Source organism: Haemaphysalis longicornis, unplaced genomic scaffold (genome assembly GCF_048455015.1).
Source record: "Haemaphysalis longicornis isolate Haplotype H1 unplaced genomic scaffold, Haemaphysalis longicornis Haplotype H1 scaffold_3, whole genome shotgun sequence".
NCBI classification, from domain to species: Eukaryota; Metazoa; Arthropoda; class Arachnida; order Ixodida; family Ixodidae; genus Haemaphysalis; species Haemaphysalis longicornis.
This window is the reverse complement of record NW_027526335.1, coordinates 71072256-71098898: the sequence shown is the minus strand read 5'-3', so window position 1 is coordinate 71098898 and position 26643 is coordinate 71072256.

Sequence of the window (26643 nt, the reverse complement as noted above, 5' to 3'; positions counted from 1 at the left end):
CCTTCTGCGGGCGACCCACAAAACCAGCATTGAACGAAAGATAATTTTTATCTCTATTAAGCGTGGGCAGCCGACTCGTACTGAAGAACGACGTTTGAGATCTTGAACTAGGGCTACATCCGTTAACCTTTGTTCTATGAACAAGCGGGAATGATTTCGCCTAAATAAAGGCTAGGCCTTCTCTATTTGCATTCCGTTGTCTTTCTTTAGCGTGAAGTTCTGATAATAATTAATTACACTGTCTCGCAGGGCAGACGCTACAAAACTTTTCAAACCTTCAAAAGCGGTTGAGACAATACTGGCTAGAAATTTTAAGCAAATATAAAGTCTTAAACGTGCGTAGGAAACAAAACGTGAGCTGCGAGGTTTATTGGATTTATTGTAACTGTGTTTTTTCACGTGATGGAATCTGAACTCACGCGTTCGTTCCTGAAAGAAGAGCTGCACAAAATCTGCGCTTCATTTAAGCAGTCATTCTGCTTCTTCATTGTTTGCTTTCTACTGTTTCGTGCGCAACTGACGAAATCTTCCAGATCAGCTACCCGTCGTCAGGAAGGGTGTTAAAGGGGTCCTGAAATACCTTCCGCCGATGCATGGATGTACATGTAACCAAATAAGACAATGTATTAGCAATCTCCTCCCGCAAGAATTTTGTTAAAGCGATGAGTATTAGCTGAGAAATCGTAAATCAAAACCGCGCATTATCGTCGCGCCGCGTTTCCTCCTCTTTTCAACTGTTGACGGCGCGCGAGCACTCCCTCCCATGATGCTGCGCTAGTCAGCGGTGACGTACTTCCGCATTACGCTCCTCCGACTGCCGTCTGCTACGGGCAAGTTTTGTTGACACCATGAATTCCGCACTCCGCTCAAGGATGGATAAGCGAACAAAAAATCTGGCCGCATGTGTGCGGTGGCCTGGCCTTGCCCTTCCGCGGTGTGCGTTGCTGCAGTGCAGCACGTGACTTTTAATCGGCGGCGAACTCGCAGCCGCTGGAGAGGATTTGCGCTCGGTCTCTTTCATGCACCGCGCACTGTTTATCCAAAAAGCGCCGTATCAGATGTGGCCCCGCTGGTGCCGGGTCTTATTTTGTGGTGGTGGTAATTCCTGCCGGCGCCATGTGAAAAAGACATTTTAAACCGATACAGAACCCGTGCACAACACGCTTCAATCATGTGACCAGTTCAGCTTTGGGCGACGCGTGGTGGAGAGCGGCAACGTTGGCAAAACATGCTCCGGCGCGACTCTGAGCTTTCTAGCGCTGGAGCGAGCGCCTTTCTTTGACGATCTCAAACATCGGTTGCCTTGGCAACAAGGCACAAACCGCCCCAGAGGTCAGTTACGGTTGCGGGATCCCGGTTCAGCTCGGGGCCCCACCTCGCGACATGTGGGCACTGCAGACGTACCACTCACTCTCATTAGGAAGTGTGAGATGCGTTTCGCATTACAGGAGGCGATGGTGTGTGTGTTGTGGACACCTTTGTTTCGCGATGAAATGCGACGTTGTGCTTCTGCGGGTGGATAATGCTTCCCATGGTCTGGATTATCTTTCTCGAGCGACGTACGACTCAACCTCGCATGGGGTATGTGCAGTGTGCGTGGCTAAAAGCCATCTCGGCTTGCGCGCCAGGGTTAAGTGACTTGCTGTTCGTCCCCGCAAACCGCGCGCGAGGTGAGTGCCGAATTTACGACGGGCAGGAGGAGGCAAACCATCATCTGTCAATCGCGGTTCGGACTTGCAACGCATGTTGTGACGTTGTGTTCGTTCGAAACGCATCTCTGGATTGTTTTGAAGTGGAAAAAAATGTATCCGTCAAACCCGGTCATTCGGCTCACGGCGTTCTCTGCGATTGCACGAAAGAAGTGCCACGGGGCTTCAACGCTTTCTTCATGGAACGTACTCCGGTAAGAGAATATCCATGTCGTGTTATGGCCGTGTTGCATTCAATACGAACGGTTAAGCGTTTGTTTACACTTGTTTCGTTTGTCGTAAAATGTCCAAGCACTCCGGCACTACGCTGGCAGATCAGCCGGCGAGTCGACGCTGAGCAGACGACTCATCTCTTTGCCGGAAGTGCGTCAAAAAGCCGCCCTATAGCAGGATGTCTAGCTCATGACGAACATCTGGGAATCGATGATGTAGACATGTGAAGATGGCGGCGTCCAAAAACACAAAGGAAAGGGTGAGAAAAAAGCGACAAACTTTGCAACAAAAGTGTGAGCTTTCCGCTGCGCGTAAAACAGTAATACTTGGCCCAGATGACCTTGACGACCCAATCTAACGTTTGCGCTAGTTCATTTAGTGTGCTCAAAATGCCTTTCAGGGCCCCTTTAAGAGCAAAACACATGCGTGGAGAGCGAAGTTCCTCTGCATGCGTTTCCCCGCTCGGGAATCCGATGCCGGCAGAGATTAAGAACACGCATGAAGGTCTGCAGGAACAGTATTGATGGATGCGAAGACGCATGCGGAGACCCATCGTCCCCGCACTTGTGTTTCATCCTTTAGCAAGTTCCACGTTGCAGGTTCTGTCACTCAAAGTTGACGGCATTTTGTTCTTTCGGCTTATTGACAATGAGAACTTCTCATAATCAATTAAAGAAGAGCTTAGTTAGACTTGCGTTCTTTTCACAATACCTCGAGGAGTAGTCATTAGGTTGTGATTCCAGAGCGGTAACCCAAATAGGCAAAAAAAAAATTTTCACATAGTTTATTAGAGAATGGGAAGCACGTAAACATCAACCGCGTAAAAACCGGTGTAATGAATAAACGTTAGTCTCGTGACATAATATTAGTCTGTATAATATTATCATATGCGTGGATTTGCACGAGCTTCAACTCACGTTGCGCCATCCTTGGTCCGAAAAGGATCAGAACGCATGTGCAACAATACATTCTAATAAAGGAACGACTACAGGTACCCAAACACGTACAGATTGATGCTACTAGTATATATTCTAGAAGAAAATCTGTCACTGGAGTCGCGTGATGTCATGAGAACCGCCTAAAAGCATTCCTTGGGTTCTTGGCTTGTCTGGAAACGCCTGTTTTGTGGTTCCTGAAGACGAAGGCACCCACAGCGGAAAAAGGTTTCTTTGCTTTTTGAGGTTGTATGAAGCTTTTCAAAATTTCTAACAAAAACCTGTTTGGTTAGCTATACATTTATAATAGTAAGGCAACGTCAACCATTCTTTCAAGAACAATAAGTACGCTTATATTAGCTAGAGACAACTTGCAGCCTCTTGCGGATCCAGGCCAACCGAAGAAACGCTTGTCCATCGTACACTGGCGACGTGGTCGTTGAAGCCCGGCACGCCCAGACATTGGCGTCAGATTGCCCTCCAGTATACACTAACATGAAAATCTACGCCAAAGCCCAACCATAATTTGACACAGCCACCAGCAGCAGTGGTGCCGTCCACGGGGCTTGGGTTTCGTCAGTAAGATTGCTAATGTGCGGAGCAGCATACGGAAGTTTCTTTGCTCAACTGCACGTTGAGTTGGGGGGGGGGGGGACGCGGGGGGATAAGCAGATATGTGGGTTTTAACCGCATAAACGTAATTACTGGCGCAGCCCGCGAACTATCACGTTTTTCTTAATTTTTGTATTTCGTCTCTTTCCGGTGCTGTATAAACTTGTTTTTATTTGCTTCATTAAAATTAAACCTAGTGTCGCTAAGGTTGCAGAGTATCGGTACTCTTTTCGCATATTGTTCCGTGCCACCGCTACTATCATTCATCTGTTCGCATCCCGTAACATTTGTTTACAATACGACGGTTTATGGGCGTTACCATTTTGTTATTTATGCGTTTTAGTCGGTCAACCCTAATATTCATGGCTTGCCCTGCCTGCTTGCGGCAGCGCAGGACTGGCATCTTTCGAACGCGCATCAAAGATAACGCGGTACCATCATTTCAGCTGCGTACGTGTGTCCACAGAGGCCGTTTTGCTGCGTTTTGAGCAATGTTGTTTACAAATGATCTCGTAAAAGCCAGCGGTGAGGGCACAGAAGCGTCAATCTGGCAACACTTATAAACACCGAATGACCGCCGTTGCGCACTTGCGAGCCTCAGTGACGTTACTCTGTATCTTATCTACTGACACTAACCCAACCCAGCGTGAATTTTCAACTTAACGAATACTGGTAGGTTCGGTCATGGCGCTTCCTCTTGCCTCAAATATGAGTAAAGCTTTCTTCACGCTAAATACTGGTCGAGCATATAAGCCTCGCTATCAGTGCTAGTAATCTGGAAATTCCTTGCCCATATATTCTTCGTGTTCATGCTTGTGGTTTTGCCAGAAACGTTTTAAGGAGCCCTTTAGGGGCTTGAACTATCGGAGTCTCATGTGGCCGTAGTATCATGTAGTCACTTTACTAAAACATCGGGACACTCGTTTTCCAACGCGTCGGGATAGAAAGCTTCATTCGTCAATTACTCGATAATTTACAGCAAAAGTGTGTACTTCTACCCCCCCCCCCCCCGGTTTCATCTTCGTGGGCAAAAAGAGCCAAGGCGCCAAGAATACACTTATACACGGCATGCTTCGCTCCTCCTCAGGTTTCACGCTAGACGAGATGGCCCGGGACTTTTTTTCGTGGAATTATATGGTCACATAAAAGCTGCAAACTGATTCGAATAAGCGAGGCTAGAAAATCAACGCGAATAGACCTGCTGTTTGGATGCGCCTGGATTTGCTCTGTGTGTTAAATCTGTAGTGCATTGGCCAGGAATTTTAATTTTAAGATTTGAAAGTTTCAGCACTGCGTGCTTGCAAATAGAAATAGTGGCTACGTTTTAATGATTGCAGGTTTGAGGGACACCGGAAAATCTTTATATATTCATCTTTACTGTCGAACCATGACGCGCCTTATAGATAACGACCTGCTCACGCAGCCGGCACCTGCGGGAGCCACTGGGCCGAGAAATAGCAGTGAAGGGATAGTGCGAGCGGTAAGGGGGTGTTAAATTTATATACCAACTTGTCCAGCCTCGCTTCTTTCGCACTTTGACCTTCGACTGCTTGCATAAAACACAGTAATCGTACCGAGCACTGCCGACCCTATCGATCGAACAATGGTTTCGGTTACCCCGTACGTAGTGTCAGTCAGGATCCGCATCTTAGCTATGCAAATATCAGCGTAAATAACTAAATAATCCTAATACTGAAATCTGTCTACTCGAACAGCGCATTTTATTGAGCGTTTCCGCTTGTTAAAATAGACTGTTTCCGTTACTTTACGTTGAGAGGTTTTCTTTGGGAAGCATCGCCAGTCCGAGAGCAAAGGTTCACAGGAAGGACATCACGAGTTTGTTTACGAGCACCTCTATCAGGGCAATTTTTTATTGGGCAGTCCAAAAGTTTTTGAAGAGATGCAGAAGCTTTTTTTCCCGACAACACGTGTCGCTCAACGGCTGCAGCTCCTTCTCTAGAATAGTAGCCATGCGTATAGTAGCTTTTTTGAGGTGCCTTAGAATCCCGAAAGATGAGAAAGTTTGATATTACAGCCCACTCTCGTGAATGCGTCTAATGAGGACCATAGTTATCTTCCAGGCACCACGCTCACCCTTTGCTGGCGTGCGAAAGAAACGAGAAACTCGCGAAAGGATATCCCCTTTACCTTGGGGCTGCTGGTGTTGAAAAGCGGCATGCAACAATGAGTCGTCGTATTTGACAATTTACTCTCTGAAAGTAGGGTACAAAAATTTCATTGAAAAAGCAGTCGATCCCACAGCTTGTGCGCGTGTCATGGCAAATCGGCAATCAGTAAGTTCAATGACCCGAGAAAATGTAGAAATAATAACGGCGGAAGGCCGAGCAACTGCGCATAGCCGACGAGCTGCGGACAAAAGGGGCCAGCAGCTTGATAAGTAGGGATCAGATGCAGCGCAAGCCGCTGCTTTGGCGTCGGACAGCAATAAAGGGAAAAAGGCGGCCAGGGATAGCCGTGGATGGCACGTTGTTATCTATAAAGGCGGCCGCGAATAGAACGAGGTATTTCCCTCATGGTGCATTTTGTGAGGCACCGAAGTAAAATGTTGTGTTCCTGCCCTGTCGGCTTCTTCCTTGCACAAGACTGCTTTACAGGCACAGCACGCTTTACAAGGAAAGGAAAGCAGAAGAATACGATGGGAGATTAAATTCCTTGAATCCTTCCTAAATGTAACTGTTGAGGAAAACAGTGGTTCGCACATGCGTAAAAGGAAGTGGGGAAGCGGGCAAACGTACTTATATTTTTAATTCTATTACGATGCGCGGAGGAATTGTGGTGGAGCGGAACGAGAGCAAAGAACAAATGAGACACTTCCAGCCCGGTCCTTCATGGAAACAAAAGGCCCCACTTTGCTGCAGTGCCGATGAAACATTCGCTAAGAGTGCCATTTAAAGCGGCCTAAGGACGCTGTTTTGATTCTTCGTTCCTATGGATTTTGAATGGCAGTGTTTTTTTCTGCACGTTCATGCAAGGTGACTCTGGAAAAGCCAATGCAGCCACCCGCTAGTGGCGAGCACTGTTTCCCAGAACGCATGTTCCGGTGGGCCCTGCAAAATGTGGCGCGTTCACGGCCTGCTTCCCGGCGGCCCACTGACATAGCCACACTCCGTCCACTGAATAGATTGAATTAAGTCAACGGTGGAGGGTGTTCCCGCCAGCACTGAGAGATTGTTTATTTAGCGCTCTGCGTCTCGGGTAATGTGATCACATCGATAATATTGGAATGTTTGTTTTATAGTCTTCTTTTCTGGGTGGTTGGGGAAGGCGATACTGTCATGGCCCCCCTTTTTTAGCTGGTTTGATTGATCATTTTGTTATTTTTTTATGTGTTTGGGTCTCTAGGACCAAAGACATCTTCGCACAGGGTGCCTCGCCAGGTTGAAGTAATAACTCAATGTTAACAACAGCAAAATCAAACGTCCCATAATTTCCATAGGAACTTCCCAATAACTCTCCTTGAGTGTTCAAGCTTATAAAACGTAAGGAAACGCATCCCTTTTTTTTCTTGTTTAATAAGCTGCATTGAGGAGAAACAATGGGCCCAAACAGGACGTATAAATTTTAGGTTCAATCGTTAATAAAAATGCCTCTGATAGAATAACATGTTTAGGAAGCGAAATTCCAAAATTTTACCGCAGCTAAAGCAACAGATTAACTGTTATTATCGGGAACAAATCAGTAAGTAGGTAGTACGAAAACTTTACTGAGTACACAATGGTTAAGGCAGTTATAAAACTCCCCAATCGCAACTCCTCTCATACTCAAAATAAAAGCTTCCTTAGCTTAGTTCTGCAGAAAATAATCTCACGAAATACTTCGTGTCACTGCAGGAAAACACTTGTTACTCTGTATATGAATCGGTATTTCACTTGCAAATTGCTGTAAATAAGATATGAAAATTTCAAACATTCATCAGTATTCTAGTTTGTGTCCATGTCTCTTCAATAATGAAGGCCGGGGTAATTATGAAAAAAACGTGAGGCAAAATACAATCCAGGTAAGAGAATCGCAAGGCATATGGGCCAGCAATAAAGGTGATCGCAACCCACCCGGAATGAAACGTTAGAAAACGAGGGATACAAATTTATTATGATGCCGCAGCTGCGTTCATACACAAACCTGAGCCACTTAAATGCTTTGCATTCGAATTTTCTTTAATATTCAGAATAATGAGGTCTCTGTACCTAGTTTATCCCCCGGCCTTATTACATACGCCACTAAAAGGGGCTTCGGATCGCCTTTAAGGTAGCTACAGAATACAGGCCAGAGTTCCAGTGTTTTTATTTTTTTAAATTTGTTCCAAAACCTCACTAGGTTTATCAAAATGAGGTACAGAACACATCGGCACCTCGTTTATATCAATTGTGGGAATAATAAAACAAAAATAATAGGATTTCTCAGCCTTCAGAGGCAAGGACCATTGAAGGGCTAAAAACTGCGCGAGGATAAAAGGCAGAAAGCAAGGAGAGGTGAACGGTGCCGTGCTTTGATCTCGCCGCTCCGAATTAAGGGTGGCGGAAGATGCGCGTACCGCTAAAAGAACTTCGCCCTGAAGCTCAGGTACTTGGTCCCCAAGCGCGCTCATTTAAATGCTGGCTCATGACAGTCGCTATTTAACAGACGAAGCAAGACGTGCTCGTCCGTATTCAGGCGAGCATTTCAAGTCCCCACATCATTAGGGCCCCAACGTCTAAATGATGCCTGGCTACGCAAGCAGGAATGTTGTCGGAGCTCTGGAATGGTGATAGTTCCCTGGCTCAAAAGTGCAACATTTACGGACGTTAAGCTGCGTTCACGCAGAGTAGGTTGCGTGCGGGTTAGTCTCCTCGAAATCCGAGCATAAAGAGTAGCAGTGGTTTACACTACAGGTTTAAAAATAGTCTTTGGCAAGGAAAAACAATTTGTTGATCTCAGCTGTGCACTTCGTTTTTTTTTTATATTGAGCTGAGCGGATGTTGTTATGGGTCCGCACCGTACTAACAAAAAACGTTTGACTCGGTGAAGGTGGTTATATAAAAGAATTTGCCGAGCACCTCCAGTCTCTCGGACCTTCAGCCATGGAAGACATAACGTTCCTGGTAACAGCTTGCTTGTTCTGGAAGCATAAAAAAATGTGACTGCAATAAGTATATAGCACACTGTCGCGATTATATATTAATATTTGCTTTTCATGTGGATGTGAAGCCAGGTAAAGCCTGGGTGAATTTCTAGAATCTTGGGTAACTTCCGTCGCATAAAATATCAGTAATGAATGTCGCATGCTGCACCATAAACTTCGGGCATTAAGATATTGTCAGTTCAAATGTGAGAAGAGTCATATATTTCTTCCAATCTAATGGCACTCGACCCAAAAGATTTGTTATTGACAAGAAGTGCTCCTGCTTTATGCGCTGAGGCGTGTCAGAAACGGTGTGAAGTGCTGCTGTAATATAGTACATTATAAACACAACTAAGATGAAAAACTTCCATTCAAATTTGAGAAGTTTAAATACGATGCAGAGTTCGAATTACACCCCGCGCATGCACAGTGTTTAAATGGTTCGCTTACAACAAATCACGCCGCAATGCACGGATTGATGCGGTTACGACGAAGCACGCAGGAAACCCTAAACGCACTACGCGGACGCCACACCGTACACCCGCAAACTGGCCCCGCAGTCGCGGTTCTGGACCACAAGGGAACCGAGCTCACAGCCTCCACGATATGCACCACCTCTCCAAACGCCCCTGAGGAAATCGTCATCGCACTAGCAGCCACTACAAACAGCAAATACATCGCAGGTATTACGGACTGGCAAGTATCATGCCGCGACTACCAGCTCGACGGCGTATCACCCTTTGCCCTCAAAATCCTTAATCCAAAATCCAGCATCTTCCCGACGTCCATATAGCTTGGGCCCCTGGACATGAGTCTCTAGACGGAAATGAGGTGGAACACGCCACTGCCCGAGTACACACCCTCAGGGCCATTTCAGAAGAGAGCCAAGACACCGAGAATACCCCCCAAACACTGAAAGGCGACGCGGACATCCCCTCGCACTTCAGATACGAGCGTCAACGGTTCCCTCCACCCAGCTCCCACCTTTCCAGACCAGAAGCGACCACACTCCGCCGGCTACAGACCAACTGTTACCGCACTTACCCTCCTCCACCATATCTACCCCACCCAATGTTATAGTACCTGCCACTTTTTCCCCCAGCCAGGCCTCCTGTACCATATGGTCTGGGAGGGAAAACAATCCCCATCCCTCACAGCCGATCCCCGTCCCACGTACGAGCAGTGTGGGGACCGGCTGTCCAGCTCGGACCTCTCGACCCAGAGCATGCTGACAGAGAGGGAACGAGTAGCCAGCAAAGACCAGGGCATCCCGAACTAGCGCCCCCCCCCCCCTCCCCCCCCCTACTTCCACAGCTCTCACTATTCTGCACAATTAAGCTCGAAATCGAGATGTGTATTCTCTCTCTCTCTCTCGTTTACGAATTTCATTTGAAAATTGAGGCCCCGTGCTAAGTATTCTCAGAAGTGACAATTGTTTTAGAAGGTGGTTGAAAGCTACGAAGTGCTGCCAAAGTGTAGCAATAACTTCTGTAACTCGCATCATCAGTGACCAACTGCAAGTACAAGAAATGGACAGCTCGGTACGCGTATGTGGTACAATGGCCTTTTGCCGAAATGCTGCACGGCCTTCTCCTAGATTACGAAACATCGGTCTGGCGTCCATAATGCTCGACGAGTCTGTTAAGATATAATGACCTTTCGCAAGCTAACCATTCGCGTTTACAATGTGGTTTAGGTAACGAGAGTTTTCTTATCCTCAAATGCTAGTGACTTTGGCATGCCCATATTGGTAGGTCCAAATAAAAAATTAGGATAGACTTCTGGAGTTGTAGTCGGGGTTTTTACCGTAATATTTATTATTTTTTGCGTGACCCTGTTTTCAGGTCATGCCTAAGCTATGATAGACGTTTTTTAGGGCTAATTAGAACTTTACGGTATTATTTGATTTTCATGAAGAGTTAAAATGTTCAATTCGCGTTTGTCGCAAGAGTTGATGGTATCCACTATGACGAACTTACATTGCCTGCTTCACGGTGTGTTGTTTGTTTGGACACAGTATAGAAATCGTGAGTAGCTTTCCGCATTTTGTAATACCTGTTGCGTCTCGAATTTTGTTTTTTAATGTGTTAGAGCGTTTGTTTGCGCGCACCCTGAGCCCATATCGCTTTCCCCTAGAGGGTGCATGCTTGCATATAAAGCTTTGCGTTGCTTCCTGAATGGTTGAGTTGTCGCAGCTGCCCGAATTGATTTGAGGGAGTCGACATGACCAGCCTCGTGTTCATTAATTACATAAGGCGTTACCACAAGGTATTGCAGCCCTAACGTCACTGTGTTAGCTGTGCCGTAAGCCTTCCTCCTATCGCCCCACATGAACACCTCGGGCGCAACAACTACAGTTGCAACTGTTAGGCGTCATGATGGCTGTCACTCGCAGCGTCTCAGTGCCGAACACATGCCCTGCGGCTTGAAGAGAGGAGCGTTTTCGGTCCATGGGGCGCACCCTACTAGCAGAGTGTGTGAAGAGGGCTGCTATTGAATGCGATAAATCTTTAAAAAAGCCCAATTTACAGGAGACAACGTTTTCAGCCAAAGGAGTTGTCCAGGAGAATAACCGGATTGTGAAAAATGGGTAACTAACTCTGTGTCTGTTTTTTTCTGTTTTAGTTCGACTGACGGGGCCAATATCGTTTCAATAAGCAAAACATGTAATGTTCCCTCGCCTGTATCTCTCTCACCATTATTGCTTTTTTATTTATTTATTTATTTATTTATTTTTATTTATTTATTTATTCATTTGTTTGTTTGTTTGTTTGTTTGTTTGTTTGTTTGTTTGTTTGTTTGTTTGTTTGTTTGTTTGTTTGTTTGTTTGTTTGTTTGTTTGTTTGTTTGTTTGTTTGTTTGTTTGTTTGTTTGTTTGTTTGTTTGTTTGTTTGTTTCATGGTCTCGAACCGGAGCCGAACCGAACCGGAAATCGGAAGCGAACCGCTATTTTTGCCGGAACTGAACCCGTACCCGAACCTTTATATATTGAGTACACTGAACGAGAGCCGGATCTGAACCGTAAAAAAAAAAATGAAGCAAGCTTCCACTAACGAGTAAGATTTGAAGGTATCGAAGCTGTACATAACCTTCACGATCATCACGAACACTCAAGTGCACGATTGCAGCCCATTTGCTTCCCGTCGCTGCCGCGACGACCTTTGCTGCATCATTGCTGCTATAAGTGTGAGCGTCTTTCATTTCTTGGAAATGATAATTATTAGACATCACCTTGGAGAGGCGTACGTCATGACGTGTATTTCTCGTTCCGAGAAAGTGTTGCGCTCATTACCGCGAACGGTGGAGTTTTTGTCTTGGCCAATCTCAGCCTATCTCCCTATGGGTATAATTGGCTTGACAAACATGCGCCGGCGACGCGAGGCGGTCGCTGCGAGGCCCGAACACACGAGCGCTCTGCATTTTGTTGGTTTTTTAACGGTCCGGTGGCCGCATCAGTCTAGACCAATCTACCTAAGTAGGCATGATTGGCTTGACAAACGTGCGCGCAGGATACTAGGCGGTCGTCGCGAGGCACGCACACGCGAACGGTAGGCGTTTTTTTGGTTTTGTTAACTGCCGGGTGGTGGCCACGAGGCTCGCGCTCCCGTGGGCTCTAGGCAATTTCTTGTTTCCTTTTAACTTGGCACACGGAAAACTACGGTTTGCTAAGCAGGTTCGCTGGTACTAACGGTTACCCGCGCCCGACGAAACGATTCGACCATCTGCTGTTGATAAAGTGTGGTCAGCGTCATTGGGTGCTTTTCTCTTTCGCACCATGAATTTCATGACTTCTCATACTCTGTCCTCTTCAGATTAGTCAAGTCTATCAACGCTCTCTTCGTCAACGATTTAAAACACGAGGAAAGACATAAGCCGCAATGTTGCAATGGTATGCTGCCGCTAGCAGAATGAAAAGCTGAGTAAACAAAATGTCACACTCTCTGCAGCATGCAGGTGATATGAAACTACTTCAATTTGACATTGCCTTGCTTCGACTGCATATAGGCAATCGGGCCGCAAAAGGGTCGCACTGCGCATCGGCGCAGTCCCACACTGGAAATTGGACAAGGCTCGGCAGAGCACGTTGCCATTATAATGCCTATTCGTGGACGCTAAGCCATTTTCATGCACAATCCAGGCGTTTTGGCCGGTCCTCATGCCTCATGCCTATTCTGTGAGTTGCCTCATGGGCCGATTTCTGCTTTATAGATGTGATTATACAGAAAAAATTTAATGCATACGAATTAAATATTTTTCTGTACATTAACTTGTATAAAACATAAATCAGGCCACAAAAAAACGCCCAGAATAGGGGCTGACCGTGTGCTCTGTTGTTCCTCGACAAAGTTTTCTATGATTTGAGGTGAAGGCGTTCATTGTGAAGGACCAGCAGAACCCACCAGCTCTGTTTGCTTACATTTTTATTACGCACATACCACACACTTTTTTCCACAAAACAGGCTAAAAATGGTAAAAATAGAAAATAATTTTGTTCAACAAAAACTTCGACATGAGATAGTGTTAGAGAGAGAGCGAGAGAGAGAGAGAGAGAGAGAACTACAACTTTATTGAAACCAAAACACAAGCAAAATCATACACAAAAATTAAAAAGGTTCAGAATCACCATTCAATGATTAAAATATGGTCACAAAAAGGAAGCATTCCTGTAACTGTAGACAAGAAGCTTTTCCGCAGAAATTCACCGAGCCGCCTTGACGAAAATGTATTGCTCAACAGCAGTCTTGTAGAAATTTCTGGCGTCGAAGAGATGACCTTTTACTGCATCCGCCACTTCGCCACTGGAAACACCATTACGTTGTCCTGCCTGGAATGCGAAAAAAAGCCCTCACTACAGTGTTTAGCGGAAGCTGATTACCACATACAGTACCTAGCATCCTTCCTAATATGCACTTGTAAAGAAATAAAACTTAACTTCCAACTAGTTAACACTGGCTCCCAAATGAAACGTAGGGCAGTTATTGCAATTTATTTTTAATATGTTGCTTTTTGACCGGAGCCTTTGGTTCCTTCCTCAGAAAACCCACCCGAATTTCAGCGGAAATTTCCTTCCCATTATGACAGCAGCAGAACTGAATATAAGAAAAGTGTCGGGAATGTAAGTTTAAGGGGAGAGCAACACACCAGCGACGCAAAAAATGCATGTCAACGGACGGAAATGTCGCGAATTTAAATTTTACGGCCCAGGTTTAGTTTTCTAACACGGAGGGATGAGAAAAAATAGGACAGCGCACTACATTTTCAGTTAGGAATACACAACCTCCCACAGTAAGCTTTTCGAAAGACATATTTGACCACTCTGAGTTAGTTTTCTGATTGTCATGCATGAATTCCTGATTCACTAAGAACCCCGTAAAGCGGTATTGCGTAGCTACGTGACAAATGTAACCTAAGTAGTACATTACAGTGGTAATGTAGGTGGGAGGGAAAGCACGACATATTCCAGGGGATCCCCCGTTCGCCCCGCAGCTGTTGCTTGCGCTCACTTCTTGCCGGCCGCAAGCGCCAGAAGTGACCGACGCCTGCAGAGGGCCCGACGGCAGTTACTGTCTTCTCGCTGCCGCCCACAATACCAGTTTAAATAACTTAGTGAGCTACGAATGCCGTGTCGCACTCCAATACAGCTTCATATGGTTACCCTTTGACTTTTATCCTCACTGCAGCCGAGGAGACGGACTCCACCACGAAAACAAATGGCGAATACCAAGCATCACAAGTAGAAAGCGCCATAATAAAGCGTACCAAAAACCTGGACGTCACAGAAATTACGAAACGACAGCTATATTTACAGCCAGCCCTTTAAGACGTCTACTGAATAACTCTATTGATGCACGTGTGAGTTAGTAAAACGCACGCCGGGAGTCGCCCGAACATGAAATGCGCGCACAGCAGCTTGTTTGTACAAAGAAAGTGGAGAAGATTGATTGATTGGTTGATTGATTGATTGATTGATTGATTGATTGATTGATTGATTGATTGATTGATTGATTGATTGATTGATTGATTGATTGATTGATTGATTGATTGATTGATTGATTGATTGATTGATTGATTGATTGATTGATTGATTGATTGATTGATTGATTGATTGTAGGGTTTAACGCCCCGACGCAACGTATGCAATGATGCGCGACGTAGTGAGGAAGGGTCAGGAATAATTTCACCACCTGGGGAACTTTAACGTTCGCCGAAATGTCGTACACACGGGCGTTTTTGCGTTTCGCCTCCATCAGAAAAGCTACCACCGCGGCCGGAAATCGAACCTGCGTCCTCGTGTTGAGCAGCGCAATGTCTTAGCCACTGAGCCACCGCAACGGAAGGAATTGGGGAAGAATATAGCTAGGATAGTACGCGGTCACCTAATTGTTTGCGAGAACGAGCGATATTCCTGTCATTCCATCGCTCAAACCGTTATAAACGACACCGCAGGAACGACCGCACGAACGACCGCGCAAGCTCTCACGCTTTCAGCGGCCAGCCGCTGTAGGCAAAGAGCGTTATTCCATCACGCTGATATACTTCAAACACGCGTCAAGGACACAAAGACACAGCCGGCACAGTGACACGTTTTCCTTCCAAGCCATCGAGAAAAACTAAGAGCGGATGGTCACAACTGAAATAGTCTGCCTGGCAATGCTGCGTTCGGACACACAAATGACCCATGCGTAAAGAACGTGTAATAAATCTCGCCCGCGTTTTAAAATACGCTGCAGCCTAGATTAAAAATGCCTTTTTTGTGATGCAATGTAGTTTGCTTGGTAACTATTTGTTGCTGAGCTGTTGCGTGTTTACATATGACCGACGTGAGTGGAACGCGACATACACGACCCACTTATATAGCTTGGTCGAAGCTTGGCTTCCGCGGCGCTTTCTGTGTGGCGTTACTTCGGCTGGGCGTTTACTTGAAATCGATATTTCCCCTAATCCGTATGATAAGTGGCCGATCGCTCGGGAGTCAACGATTCCGGTGTAGTTTCCAATCATTCGTCATCGGCCTCTGCTGCTTGGGGCATGTGACAGGGTCGTTCTCTTTGCGCGTGATCTTCGAGCATGGTCTGGAAGCGTGAAAATCCCGCCTTACTCCTTGCATCAGCTTTTCCAGCTGTTTGTGGAGTGCACGATTCATAAGGAAAATGATAAGTAAAAACGGCCCAAACGGAACGCAGAAAGTCCGACGGCCCAATTTTAAAGCGATGCTGCGGCGCAGAATACCGCAGTAGCAGACGATACCCGCAACCGGATGTTCGTGCAGAGGTCACCGGGAAGCGAGGCATCATGAGCAGCCATGCTCACGAGGTGCGAGGTGGTGGACGAAACGAGGGGGAATCGCGGCGCGGGCAAAAATGCGATGTTTTGATTTGCAGTAAATCTACTAATATTCATCGCTTTAACAAAATTCTTGATGGAGGTGATTACTAGGACACTGATTCACGTGAAAATATGAACGTCCATGCGTCTGCAAAACCTCTTTTATGGCCCCTTTAATCTACGCAGCTGCCATGATTGTGAACATTGCTACCTCATTGGTTTGTCCTGTCAACAAAGATGTCTGTGAAACTCTGGCAAAAGGCCGTGTTAAATAAATAAATAAATAAATAAATAAATAAATAAATAAATAAATAAATAAATAAATAAATAAATAAATAAATAAATAAATAAATAAATAAATAAATAAATAAATAAATAAATAAATAAATAAATAAATAAATAAATAAATAAATAAATAAATAAATAAATAAATAAATAAATAAATAAATAATCTGTATTTTATTAACGTATCATACATTAATACACCCATGAAAGCCGCCTTTCGCGTACGAACGTAGCAAAACTCGCGACGGTCTCAGAATAAACGTCCTAAAAGCTCTGTCCGGTTGACAGCAAGCCAACTTTGGACGACGGCAATTTCGCCTAATTTTCTCATTAGACAGGCATTCCAGCCACCAAGCGGCAGCGGACGTCGCGGTTAACAAGTGTCTTGTAATATATTAAACCCCAGTGAAAAGAAGACGGTGGCTACGACTTCTGACGACAAAATGTAAGATATAATTAGACTATGGTGTGGTAGTCAGTGTCTTAAAGACAATGACATCAAGTGAACGCTAAGGAGAAACAGTACTTCTCTAACGAGAGCGTCAGTTTGAGCTTCTTGGTTATGCATACTTGTAGGTGTAGCGGAAAAATGGACGCAGGACAAGTAAAGGAACGAGGTCGAGCGTTTAAACAAGCCGGTACAGACCGACACAAGTTCGAAATGACCTGCGTGCTGTAAGCGCTCAATCTGAAAGCCCCGTTTTTCGAGCCAAGAGTTTGCTCAAAGCCTCGAACAAAATGACGAAACTAATTCACCTGATAGAGTCAAGGGAGACTCGTTTCCTGCCGAATAGTATATTGCGCCCGTGATGAAGTTTGTCAGTCTAGATGGAAAAAGACAGAAACATACAGAAACGTGCGGGTCACTCACCATTCTCAAGCCGTGCCGCACCTGCAGCGTGCCTGTGTACAGCCGCATGGAAGCGTGCGGCAAAAGCCGCGTATGCAGCGGTCGAAGCAGTCCACGTGGCCGCTGACAGCCCATCCGGGCACTGTGTGTCGGTGCCGAGGAACCTCTGGAAGCAGGCGCGCCGAGGTTCTCCCCTCTTCCCCAACATCGAGGAGGAGAGAAAAGAGCGAAGAAGGAGGAAAAATCACGCAAGTGCCCGCTGCGCTCTCCCCCGCGTTGGCAGAGTCCCGGGACGTTCCTGTGTCTCGTTCCGGCCCACGTAGTATACCGCTTGGTATACCATCGTTTTTACCGTGCATCGAATATTTCTTCTTCGGTCATCCTCCTACTCCCGGATCTACGCTACTGACAACGGAAACCAACTGGCGACCTGACGCCGTTCCATCGTCGCAACGTGAGCTAGAATCCAGAATTGTTTGAGCTTCCCTTCTCAACGCGCCCACAGCATCGGGAGGCTACTAGCACCGACCATGTGGCTTCTGACCACATCGCTGGGCTACGACCTGCTGAACCCCCCCGAACCCCTCTTGCACCAGCGGGTCTCTCTGCTGGGTTCCTGGTCTCACTTAAGGGTCCTGGTCTAAGGGTTTCTACCAGAAGGCACGTTGCACCCGGAGTAAGAACGGGCCGAGTCTACTACGTGGGGCCACGGCAGGTCACCTTACTGAATTCGGAAGCCGATGGTCGCGAACACTGCGCAAAGGCAGCGCATTTCTTCAGCCACCACTTATTACTAACCCATGCCGCTACTCGGATGCATGCACCCACAACAGGGCGAGGTTGGCTGGCCCCAATATGCGCCCTGTTTGGCACCTTCAACCGCATCCAATGTAACGGTGTGCGTGGCCGCAAAACAAGCAGACTCTGAAGGCGTTGAGCAACGTCGGACAGAGTGTACATACCACGATACACGACTACCATGTCACCCGCCGCGGTGGCTCAGTGGCTAAGGCGTTGCGCTACTGAGCACGAGGTCGCGGGTTCGATTCCCGGCTGTGGTGGCCGCTTTTCTGATGGAGGCGACCAGCAAAAACGCCCGTGTGTACGAGATTTCGGCGCACGTTAAAGATTCCCAGCTGGTCAAAATTAATCCGGAGCCGCCCACTACGGCGCGCCTCATAGCCTGCGTTGCGTCGGCGTGTTAAACCCCACAATGAATCAATCAACTACCATGTCGGGAAGCACAAAGGATCGTTAACGCAGGCTTCAGAAGTCCTCAAACACGGCTACTGGTTATCATCCTCATGGTGCTTTTTGAAGGCCGGAAATTCTGCAACGCAAAAAATAATGGCACAGACAACCGCTGCACTTTGTTTCAACCTTCAGAATATCGACCTTTACGATGCTCGAGTAGAGCAAGCTGTCTTCCCTCTCACGGCCCATACCAAAGCAGTTACCGGAAGGACATTGAGCGAATGTTTCAACGGCCTCTGCAGACAATTTATCGATCTTCCTTACACACATCGCCCAAAGTGTGGCATGTGTTAGATCAATACCTTTCGCTGGTCCTTCAAAAAGGAGGCCCTAAGAATTGACTAGTTCCTAAGGGGGACATTTCGCGACCATTGGAGCCTTCAAAAATCTAATGCGGCTTGCCGGACCTGACTGCTGCTTTGCGATGAATTTGTGTTAATGCGCGTGAATATTGATTGTGCGAATAACGGAGACTAAACTTTGCATCAGACATGCCTCGCGTGTGTACGCGTAGAAATACGGGATGTGTATCAGTGCTGGTAAACTGAGCAACATCATTTACGGTGAAGGCTCTTTCCTTGTGCCGAAATTCAATGTCCACGCCTCACAAAAAGCTCAACACCATTGCTCCTAACCATCAAAGCTGTCTCGCATACATGAAAATGGGTTCGGCGACTTTTCAGCGGTTGTGTTTTTCAGTGCTGTGGAATCTAGTAAACTCTTTTTGATGGGAGCCTGTGTTTATGACGCGGAATGTACTTCGAGCATATCCAGTCATATCCACGCATAAAATGTTGTTACGCAGCTGTTCCTATTGCATGACCATTTATATATCTTTTTTGTTCGATCAAATTTTGCAGTGAGAAAGAGAGAGAGAGAATACAATTTGTTGTCACCCTTTGAAGGAAGAGTGCGTCTTGCGGGACTGCCTGGTGTTTTCGTCTTATCAGAAACGGTAGGAACCCGTGGTCTTTGGAGGCGTCCCTTGCCAGTTGGATGATACCAGCTTATATCGCGGTTTGAGAGTTGAGCAACGCGACCTCCCAATGCCTTCTTCTTTTACGTATGCCTTGTTCAGGGGCGTGTGGTTTACTGGACCATTGCCAGATCCAGTGTTGTTCTGTGGCGACTGCAATGTTGTACCACCTGCATCTGTCCGTGCCCCTATCCGTATGGGTGCGGTGACACAGTGTCGGTTAAGGGTGGTATTTGATTGCAACCGGCGCCATGCAACTGTCTGCCTAATGTTTGTGCAGTGTGGGAAGGAGGGAATTTCAGTCGGATTATCCTATAGTGCTGCAACACCTCCCGGTATAGTTCCTTGAATATACTGTCTGATGTGACGAGCGCTGCGCTGCACTATAAGATAGGGTGGCGCCGTTTGCAATGAAAGCCCACCCATTACGGCAGAAGGGGCTGCTTGGCGGAGGTGTGTTGCCTTGGCAGGCGATGCGATTTTTCGTTTCGCGAGTCTGAAAGTTGGTCTTCTGCGTGCGTCATTAAACTGTTTGTGGACGTATTTCCCGTTCACCGAGACTCAGAATTTATTGTTTTTGTGCGGGTGTTTGCACATGCAAACCATTCCGTCAGGCCGTCCAAGCAGTTCTGTGCTAATTGCATCGGTTCGGTGTGGGCGTGCAATCGTGCCGTCAAATCGCGGACTGAGTTCCTGCGAGATGTTTTCCCGTGCATGGTACTAAAACAGCTTCGTACAAGTGTATAACAATTGCAAAGCCAAAGAGGCAGTGCAGATATAATATCTACGCTTTCTACCGCTGTACTACGGCAGTAAAAAAGGGATAACAGAGCGCGGTACTCAAACACGAAGCGCGTTTACATGTTTGCTGCTCTATCCGAAGCTACGCGGCTTGCAGAAAGGGAACGAAGCATGAAAAGAAAATACAGAATGCTCACACGAGCTGCGTTGGCTTGGGAAAAGAAATTTGAGAGAAGTGTATTGAGTGCTTTATGTTCAGTGTGTCAGTGTGAATGGCGTTACAATGGACACCGATCTTCGTGCAACACCACACCTGTGCGTAGGAATATGGTACGTATATGCAGGGCGATCAAAGATAAGTCGCCAGGTTTTTTTTAAAAATAGGTACTTAGATTTACGCAAAGGCCACCTCTACAGTGAGGTTATGCGCCCAGAGGGACATATAAATAGAAGGTAATTATTGACGTAGGTGACTTAATTAACTAAAATTGATTAATTTACTTTTTAGTGGCTGCAGTAACCATGCATGTTTGTATTGGAAAATAAGACAGAAATAAAGTTTGGCAGTCAAGAAAACCTCGGAAAGCAAAGGGGAGGGTATGGTAGGCCATTGAAACAGATAAAGAATTCGGAAAGAAAGAAAGTGGAGAAAAAATGCCCCCCAGGTGGGATCCGAACCCACGATCTCCAGAATACTGGTCTAGTGCGATAACCACTACGGTACCGGTGGGGCTGTTTTTCCCCTCCACTCCACTTTCTGGGGTATTTATGTCAACGTAATTTTTTTCTGTGCTTGGGGGTGGTAGCCAGCGCCATTCCGACTTCTCGGGGTGAAGGGGACCTTCTTCTTAACCCCCGGGCTGTGGCTCGAGTGTCAACGACATGTCGAGAGTGGTCGACCAGCGCTGAGCCTTCTTAAGCTTCCTATGGCACCAAGACTGCCAGAACAGAGGCCCTCGCTATGCATGTAGCGAATCAGAATAGGAAATGAGGGGCTCGTTGAAATAAGACAGAAATAAGGCTTGGCAGTCACGAAAACCTCGTAAAGCAAAGGGGCGGAATTGGTAGGCCATTGAATTTGATTTGACGTTTAACGCGCCGATGCTTGACAGCCACTGAGGCTAGCTGTAGGGGAGGTATCCGGGTCAATTTTGACCACATGAGGATCTTAGCAAGCGCCCGAATCTCGAACACATGGGACTTCTTGCTTTTCGCCTCCATCATCAAAGTGTCCGCGGCGGTCGAGAATCCCACCGCGTCCTAGGGCTCAGCACCACAACGGTTTAGCTATTCTTCAACATCGATCCGCCCTATTCCAGAGGTACGGACATATAAAAGTGCCACTTGTGGCACTGGATTATTTAGCGTACGTTTATTCTAAAGCTGAATACAGTACGTTTGCAAACGATTGCATTGAAAATATAGCAATGATTGTAAAGCAATCAGCGGCCGCCATAGAGTAAGGAGCTGGACATGTTCTCTTGCACAGAGGGCGAATCCTCAATCAAACAGGTCTCCTTGAAAAATATTTGTGGTGAAGGCGGGATAAAGGCTACTTCAGAAAAAAACACACCCTAGAGGCATGCTTTTTCTTAGAAGTGCTTGCTTGCTACTAAGTCTGATGGGGAGCAAGCCTGTACTTTTTGCAAGCACCAAAATTGCTTCAGTTGAAAACATGCTTGTGTTTACAAGTCGAATAAAATAACGTACGCACCTCACATACCTTGTAAAAAGGTACTTCAAGAATCAAAAGTAAAGCCTGTACTGTTTGAACGGCCCTAAAGCACGCACTTGACAGCACGAGATGTTCAAAACCCGACGTTTTGCTGAACTTCGTAGAAGTTCTCGCACAAGCAGCAATCGCGATATATGCTGCTTTAGTGGAAGTCTCAAAAAAATTCCCTCGCACTTCCCCGAGGGGGAGAGTGTGTAAGTGCGAATGCACGGTTGTTGATTGCGCGATTACGGTGAATATCGTGATCTTGCAGTGGAGAGGAGGCGCCCAACACCCGCAGTCACTGAGCGGAGAGAGGAGGAGGAGAGTAGCGCCCGCCGTTACGGCGAGGGCTACACGAGCGCCCTCACGCGTCGGAATGCGGAGCGCCCGCTACGCGAGCGAGAGCTCTCCCGCCCGAAGGGGAGAGGAGGCGCCCAACACCCGCAGTCACTGAGCGGAGAGAGGAGGAGGAGAGTAGCGCGCGCCCATCTCCCCCCGTTGCTACGGAAGACGAGGAGGAAGACGAGGAGCGCGCGCACCCGCAGCTGTTGCTATGCGGACAACGGCGGCGGACGATTCAGGCTCGCTTAAGAAGTGCATTCGCACTTAAAACAAACTGTGAGAGCTGTAGTCTGCTTCGTCCATACCAGGTGTGGTGAGCTGAACGAAAGCAAAAATGCAGCAGTCCTTCGGCCGAGGTTGCAAAGGCGGCACGGGCCGGACCCTCCCGCATGGCAGCGCTCCATGCCGCTGCCACCGGCATTCATGGCTGGCGGTGCCTCACGGGAGGCCGCGGGTGGCACGCTAGTCAGTATAATCTAGGCACTACTATACTACATGCTCCCGACGCCAGTCTGCTTCTCCCGCTGTTGCAAATGGCAGGTTGTCGGATTCGAAGTCAGCCTGGTTGGTGTATCCTCGGGCTGCTTCGTAAGCCATCTGGTACCCCGGAAGAGGCGAGTTTGATCGCGTCCATACCAAGCGCATGTGTGTCAAAAGTGAGATCAGGCTTGGTTAATGATTTTGGCGGCTGTGGTGGAGATCCTACCAAAACGGGATTTTGAAGAAGCTCCGATCAAGCCACTTAAAAGGTTGAGTGACGTGTCCGACTGTCTGGTTTGCATCCACGCAATAGTGTCGTTCTTATTGAGGCCAGTCAGAAATTAAGAGAGTGCTGCGACAAGTAAACAAAGAAACGGCAAACCCTCAACGTGATGACGGATGGCAGTGCGGCTATGGTGATGGTGGTGATAGGTAGTGATGGAAATTTATTGTTGTTATAACGGGACAGCGCAGCGGCTTGCCCCGGCTTATTACGAGGCCAAACCATTTCGCTAGCCAAAACTCAATGCGCACCTTGTAACCCCTCTGCTTCCGCTGGCTAAGCGAGCGCTCAAGGGCGAGTGACGTAACACCTCGCTCCACGCCTGTTTTGATTTGCTGCGCTGCCACGTCGGCGGGTAATGCAAACCACGGGTCGAGTGAACGTTTCTGATGGGCTCTTCCACTTCTAATTTCTAGGGCCTATATCACGAGCAACAAAGATAAAGTTACCCCACCGTGAAGCACGACCATATTCGCCACTCACAACCTCATAACTTGGCAGCTGCAGCTGTAAACATAGTAAATGTGCAAGACAGAAACGGCGGAAAGGATCCAGTGCGACAAAACAACAACAACCGCAAAGACTACAACAGCACCACCACCACCACCATCATCAACAACAAGAACAACAAAGAAACAACGTTTCTGAAAAGTTCTACAGGCGTTTTTTTAGGCAAATAATGCAAATATGCATGATTTCCCTGCTGGTTCTTATCCGCCTGGCGGAAACAGGTTCACAATTTTAGTGTTTCAGGGTTGTAGACTAATTCCGTTTTCTTATCCTTAATGTTTATCCATCCTTCAACGAGACTACGGTTCTGCGGCCAGTTATGAGGCCTCTAAAAGTTACAAATCAACAAAGAAGCCATGCAGTAGTAAACAAGTATAGTGTACTACGTGCAACCAAGGCAAAACGTTTGGATAAATTTTAATGGCAAAAGGAACAAGGTACCCTACACGAACACGCTTGTTCAGATTCTCAACCATTCTTCTTTTAACTAAGTATAATTAGGCCTTTTACGCAAAGCAAAATATCCGGAGAGAATGCGGGAAATAGAAGAGGAGGAGAGAGAGAGAGAAGGGAAAGAAATAAATCATGTTTAACGTTAAACTCATAAAGCGGAAGGAGATGGTAGCGCACGATTTCTCAAGGAGAACTGGTCGCTACTTCCGGCTTGATCGTATTATCACAAAACACGGAAGGCCAAAACACAAAAATAAAAACTTCAACATGTGAATCGCCGAGCGAGTTGCAACAAGGGGACGTAAAGGAAAGTATCGATCAAGCCAAACTTGCCTGCTGCTGCCCTGCCTTCTTATGTTTTACGACGAAAGGAATTGCTGCTGCGGTCGAAATGTTATGCTAATACGCGACAAAGCAAATACTACTCTCTGGAAATAAGCACTGTGATTTTGCGTAATCGTTTCGCGATTTTTTTCATCCAAGCTGTTGAGGAGAGCGCATCATCTTTTTTCTATCAATGACGTCTGCGGACATACGAGCGACAGAGAGGATGACATTTCAAGGGCTGGATCCTCAAAAATAGCTCCGATGCACATGAGGACAGGGGACTGGTTGTACGATAGCATTTCTAAAGGCGTAACCAAGGCCCTTAGATAATGCAGCCATACTTTTTATGTCGCTTCAGTGGTGACCGTAGATGTACCAGGTTGGAAGAGCACTCCGTGTTTTTCTATCCGGTGTATGAGGGCAGATGTCGCCAAATCGTCCGTAGGATCCCTGGACGGAGGAAGCACAACAACGTCTCTACGAAGAAGAGATTTTTTTGCACTCCTAGTGGTCTGATGGCTAAGTTCTTTTAGCCTGTCATACCTAGTGACAAAGGGACGGACAATATTTTTACTTTTTATTTGTCTCGAAATATTTGTTTTGGGTGCCAAGAGAGTGGTCGTTTTTTAGTTATTTTACGGCAACGAGCTCTTATAAGCGTGATTTTAAAATGACCTTTTTCATCCGCACAATTAAAGCATCATCAAGAGATTCTTTAACCGAAAAAAACAAACAATGGATAGTTATGAAATGCGGACACAAAAATATACGCCGAAAAACGCAAAATCGAAAAATGCCGTTCGTGTAGGTAAACAGATGACGTCCTATGGGTGTATATGGAAAGACACTTTTCCAAACTTACGTGCTGTTATTAGGTCACGCGTGAATTTGACCTGCATGGAAAGAATTCGCGCTATTTGTGTGTTCTTCTTCAAGAGAATGCGCATGAACCACAGCGCCGTCTGTTACCGCTTCTTCGCCGATTGGCCTCGCTGCACAGGGCATGCTGCCGCAACGCAGAAAGAGTTGCATCACGCCCGAGCCGGCTTTCCTGCCCCCCGCAGCAGGGACACTGGGTACACTAATATAGGCGCATACGCGCATAATTCCGGTATTTTAGGCCGTTGTGTGAAGTGCGTGTTGCTTGAACAGCATAGGGCCCACTGATTCTGCACAACCGACCAGCTGAAATGTCTTGCCACACTTTGGCGACTGCGTTCCACTGTAACTATATTTCGAAGAATGTATGTCATTGTGCTTGTTTTATGTATGTTTCGTTTATTTATTTATTTATTTATTATATTTATTTTTTATTTCATTTATTTATTCGTTATTTATTTATTTATACTGCTAGATCAACTCAGAAGGCAGTCAGCCTCAGTATCCGCCCTTCAGACTTTCGGAACTTCAGTAACTTTCGGTGATCCGCATTGCGGAACGCACCTATACATATATGTACCTATATGTATACACTGTAGACAGAGAATGTAGATGTTTGCAGCACGCACAAATATAGTGTTGGTTGATTGAGAAATCGGTCCAATGTTCAGTTATGTCTAGCCGAGCGGCTGGATATATATCTGGTGGCTGGTGAACAGTACGTAAGAACGACAGAAGCCCTCGAAGATGTGCACGCTGCACGGAATAATTTTAAAACGGAAGCACTGAATGAGCCGGTGAACGAAAAAGTCGGCGTCCGGTGTGTATGGCACCGAAACGGCTGCTGAACCATACGCCGGCTGCTTTGCGTTACCCATTAGCACTGATGTGTATTTGCGAACGATCGCAAAGCCTTAAATAAGCGATCGCTCGAAAATAGCGACGTCCGACGACTGTAGCAGCGCATTCGCTCCTAATATGACCATAGAGTTGCGGTGCCTCTCATGGCTCTCTTCTTCCATAACACCTTAGCACGAAAACTTGGAGCATAGTCTGCTATTGTGTAGGCATTTCTACGCTGCTTCTCGGCATTTCGATATTTGGCTTCGACCACTACTGTACCTTAACGCTATTAAAACGGCCAAATGTGTCATCTTCGCCGCTTATGCATTTTTGTGCTAATGCTAGGCACTATATTGTTCGGCCTTGTTGCGTTTTTTTTTTGTGTTGCCGTCTGGTTTTTTAGAAGGTTCTGGCATTTCTGTCCCAATCACACGAAGACGCCGTAAAGATGATCTTTCAGTATTTCATTGGTTCATTCTGGCATTTTTAGAGTTTATTTCTTTCGGTTCGTTAAAATTTTTAAAACCAGGTTTTCTTCGCCCAGACTATTATCCAGAATAAATAGGTGAAGTCTATCATTACGAATTTTTGTGCCGATACAGGAAATTACCCGCTTTGTTTTCCAGTGTGCTCACAAAAAGTGCTTACGCATAAAAAGCGAGCTGGAGAGGGATACGCGGCTACGCTTTTGTTGCCGCGGGGGTCTCTGGGAAGGCTGGGACGCGGGATAGGGGATGTCGGGAGATTGACTGCAGAATGGGCATCACACGCAAGCGGCAAGAGAGGAAC